Genomic DNA, 4,966 nt, shown 5'->3' on the forward strand with positions numbered 1-4,966 from the left:
AAATGATAGTAGTGTTGTTTCTGGGTGCCATCAGTTATTTTCATCTCATAGTGAGCCCACGAGACAGTAGAACTGCCCCTTTTTGTATAGGGCTTTAACCTTGAAGTCCTGGTGTGGTGCTGGGGGTAAATGTGCCAGACTGCAAGGCTGTTTGAACTGCAAAGTCGGCGGTTCAAGCTCACCAGCTGCTCCTTGGAAACCCTATACAGGGTCGCTATGGGTCGGAACCGATTCGACGGTACTTAACAACAAATGATCTTTACAGGGGAAATCAACAGGTCTTTCTCTGGGGGGTGGGGATCCACTGGGTGCCATGCCACCAGGGCTCCTTAGTGGTGGTGGTAGCTGTGTGCCAGCGAGTAGATTCCGACTCACAGAGGCTGGAAATTGTATCATCTTTTTACCACTGAGCAACAGATAGCTTCGAAGCGCTGACCTTGTTGGTTGGCAGCCCACCTTGTAATCCACTACACTACCAGATAGTAACTACAAAAAAATAATAAATACATAAAATCAACCCAAACCAAACCCATTGCCATCTGGTCAGTTCCTTGGGACTCAGGGTAGAACTTCCCTTGGAGCTTTCAAGGCTGTAATCTTCACAGGCACACGCTACCGTTATCACATAGAGCAGCTGGTAGGCTCGAACTGCTGACTTTTTGTTTAGCAGCCGAGTGCTTAACCCTTGGTGCCACCAAGACACGGTATGATATTAGTTAATTGCCTTTATGTCGACCCCGACTTAGTGACCCTGTATAGGGTTTCTGAGGAGTGGCTGGTGGGTTTGAATCATTACCCTTGTGGTTAGCAGTCTAGTGCTTATCCTACAGCGCTACACAAGGACTCCTATGATAGTAATGTTAAGTGCTGTGCAGTCGGTTCTGACTCACAGTGATCTTGGGTAGGGTTTCCTAGAGCGACTGGTGAGTTTGAACCTCCGACTTTGTGGTTAGCAGTCCATTGCTTATCCTACAGCACCACATTAGGTAGTGGTGGTGATGTGCCGTGGAGTTGGTTCTGACTCATAATGATCCGAGGCTATAAATCTTTACAGTCTCAGAAAGCCTCATCTTTCTTCTGCCTAATCACTGATAGTTTCGAACTGCTGACCTCACGACTAGCAGCCCGACTCGTACCCACTATGCTAGCAGAGCTCCCAGAGCTAGCAGATAACAACTCTTTAATGCTTACCTTGTGCCAGGCACTTTTCTTAATATATCACTTGCTTTGAGTTTTTCGATTCAGGTGAGGACCCATGGGATAGGTGTTAATTGGTCATACTCATCTTGTTGTTGTGAAGTGCTGTCGAGTCAGTTCCGACCCATAGCGACCCTGCACATCTTTATGGGAGCAGAAAGCCTCATCTTTCTCCTTTGGAACAGCGGGTAGTTTCGAACTGCCAACCTTGAACAGCCCAATTTGTAACCACTATGCTACCAGAGCTCCTAGATCTTTACAAAAGCAGCTGGCATCATCATTCTCCCTCTGAGCTGCTGGTGGGTTTGATCTGCCAGTCTTGCAGTTAGCCACCCAAACTTAATCCACTGCACCACCAGGTCTCCTTCTGAGGAGCCAGGAGTTGGCTTTTTGGCCTTGGGCAAGAGGGAGCCAGAGAAATTTATTTATAACAAGGGCCTGATGAGAGCAGACGTTGGCTTTAGGAAGATCTCCCAGCAGCAGTAAACTTACTGATAGGAGGTGTCCTGTGGTTTGGTCCCCCAGTAGGGGGAGGCCACCAGGGTGAGGTGGTCATATGATTTACAAGTTCTGACTAAGCCCAAGATCTTGTTAAGAGAGATTTGATGCAAGATTCCTGTGTTTAGTCCCGAATCCTGTTCTTTTGGAGACTCCCCCGCCCCTGCAAACAATAGCTGCTCCACCAGCTGTTGTGGTTGAGGAAGAACAGTGGGGCGGTAGCCTTACAATACACCCTGAGGACCTGCGTTTCTGAATGCAGTGACATCTGCTGTACAGATCGCTCATGGCTGGCTCGTCTTTTGGTTTTGTTAGTGTCAGAATGTAGGAAATGTGAGGTTTACTGTGTGTACAGTAACAGATGAGCCATTCAGAAAACTCGCCTGGCGTATGTAACTCATAATAGATGCCCGCCATGGGCTGGGGTTTCTTGCTGAGCCCAAAGAGGACCCAAGAAGGGGCTTTAATGCCCTTGGTTGCTCAGGTGATGGGAGAACCCAGAAAGCAAGCAGGCCAGTGAGCAACCCCAGCGATGAAACAACAAATAGGAAGCCATAGCCAAGGCCACCCCTGGCTGGGGGCAAAGGGAGGTGGCGGGCTCACACTTCAGGGGCCTCGGACCACTGGAAGCTTGAACCCTGGTGGTGGGGAGGGTCCAGTGGGGACTGGTGCTAGAGCTGCAGTGAGATCTCTTGTCACCCCCACCCCCGCAGCCTGGGAGACCCTGTCTGCAGGAATCAGCCCCTCCACGAGTAAGAATAGACAAGAAGAAATGAGGGTGAGGACCAAGGGCCCAGGACTAGAGCTGAATGTCAGGGTTTTTGAAATACCAGCCCTTGCAGGCTAGTGTCTTCCTGGGGGGCCGGAGAGGGCAGGTGGTATCTTGTGACCACCCTTCTGAGGGTTTACCATGTGGACGTCCCTGGGGACCTTGTTAGAAATGCAGGTTCTGGTCAAGTTGGTCTGGGGTGGGACCTGAGAGCCTGCATTTCTAATAAAGTCCCAGGGGCTGCTGCTGCTGCTGGTGGCCTGGGACGCACCCTTTCAGAAATGGCACAATGCCTTGTATTTTACTTCTTTATTTTTAAAGTTTTTATTGTGAATTGTGTGATAGTTTACATGGGAGGACATTGGTTTTACACTCCTTGTTTCATTGCAATGATTACAATCCCCTCCATGCATCATAATTCAACAGTGTTTGCTTCTCTTCCCTCTATTTTTTTGGGTGGGGGTGTACACCAAAACACTCAGGAATATATAATCATTTAAACAACCAAAGGGCACATTCTCCAAAGCCTACCTCCTGGCCACCAACACACAGCCTTTCTCTTTCCATGAGTCTAGAGTCCTCAGCTGCTAGATCTCTCTGTGTCCTCATCTCTGCCACAATGACTTCTATTTAAAGAGAAACCTTGCCGTCGTGTGCTGTGGAGTCAGTTCTGATTCATAGTGATCCCGTATAGGATTTCTGAAGCTGTAAAGCTGTATGGGAACAGAAACTCTTTTACCCACAGAGTAGGTGGTGGATTCGAACTACTGACCTTGTGGTTAGCAGCCCAACACGTAACCCACTGTGCTACCAGGGCTTCTAAAGAGAAGCCTTACCCAACTCCAGAGAAATCTTCAGATTACGAGATCCTTTTAAAACTGTTCTGAAAGTCTCTAGGAGACTGGAAACTTGCTGTGTTAAAGATTTGCGATAGGGACCCTGGTGGTGCAGTGGGTTAAGTGTTGGTTGAGTGTTGGGGTGCTAGCTGAAAGGGAGAAAGGTGATAGCGAAAGCCTCGGGAATCCCATGGAGCACTTAGTTCTGCTCTGCCTTACAGGGCCACGAGGAATCGGAATTCACTCGTCAGTACTGGGTTTGCTTTAGGGTTAGGTTTGAGCTGGTCATCGTTTAGGTGGCATTTTCTTCCACATCTGCTATTTTCACAAATTTGAACTGTTCAGAGGTAGCACTTTCCCCCAGCAATGTGGTACTTCCCGACAACATTTCACAATAATAACTCTGGTGTGGCACTGTAAGATAAACACTAAACTGCTAATCTCAGTGTCAGTGGTTCAAACCCACCGGCTGTTCCTTGGAAACCGGATACAAGATCACTAGAGTCAACTGATTTAGCAACAACAACAGGACCATAGAAGGAGCCCTGGTGGCGTAGTGGATTACGAGCTGGGCTGCTAACCACAAAGTCAGCGGTTTGAATCCACCAGTTTCTCTTTGGGAGAAAGTTGAGGCTTTCTGCTTCCATGAAGATTTATAGCCTTGGAAACCCTATACACGGTCACGGTGAGTTGGAACTGGCTTGGTGGCACACAACCACCACCACCACCACCACCAGGACTGTAGAGCTGGAGTGGGGAGAAGAAAGTGGCACCAGTACACCCACCTGTACATTAGTTTGCAGTTAAGATAGAGTTTCACAGAATTAAACATTTTTAAAAAGTCAGGTTTCTGGATGTGAACATAGGTGTGTTGGTATTGCTAGTTTATGGATTTAAACAGAGCGTTTCTCCACTGTGAGATAAAGACTAGAAGACACTAGGGAAAAAGTTCAAATTGTAAAAGACATTAAAAAAAACAAGCCCCAGCTTTATTGAGTTACAATTCACCTACCATATGATTCACTCATTTCAAGTGGATAATAGATATTCGGTTCCGCGGGAGAAAGATGAGGCTTTCTGCTCCCGTAAAGATTTACAGCCTCGGAAACCCTGTGCAAGGTCACTATGAGTTGGAACCGACTCCATGGTACTTAACAACAACATATAATATCATATCATAATAAATACATACAATAAAATGTCACATTTTATTTATCCATTCCATCTGTGGATGGACATTTGGGTTATTTCCACTTCTTGGCCACTATGAATAATTGAATGATGCTAGAGTCCTGGTGGGGCGCTGTAGGGTAAGCACTGGCTTGCAAGGTTGGTGGTTCAAACCCACCAGTCGCTCCTTGGAAACCCTATACAGGGTTGCTATGAGTTAGAACAGACTCGACGGAACGTCATAACAACAATGAACAATGCTGTTGTGAACCTTTGCACAGTTTTTGCGTGGACGTTCGCTTTCATTTCTTTTTGGGACGCATCTAGGAGTGGGATTGCTGATACATATGGTAACTCTCTGTTTAACCTTTTGAGGAAGCTGCCAGACTGTTTTCCAAAGTCGTTGCACCGTTTTGCACTCCCGTCAGGAAATGTACAGACAGGGCTCCGGTTTCCCTATGTTCTCACCAACACTTGTTCCTATCTGCCTGTGTGT

This window comes from Chrysochloris asiatica, unplaced genomic scaffold (assembly GCF_000296735.1).
Source record: "Chrysochloris asiatica unplaced genomic scaffold, ChrAsi1.0 scaffold00096, whole genome shotgun sequence".
NCBI classification, from domain to species: Eukaryota; Metazoa; Chordata; class Mammalia; order Afrosoricida; family Chrysochloridae; genus Chrysochloris; species Chrysochloris asiatica.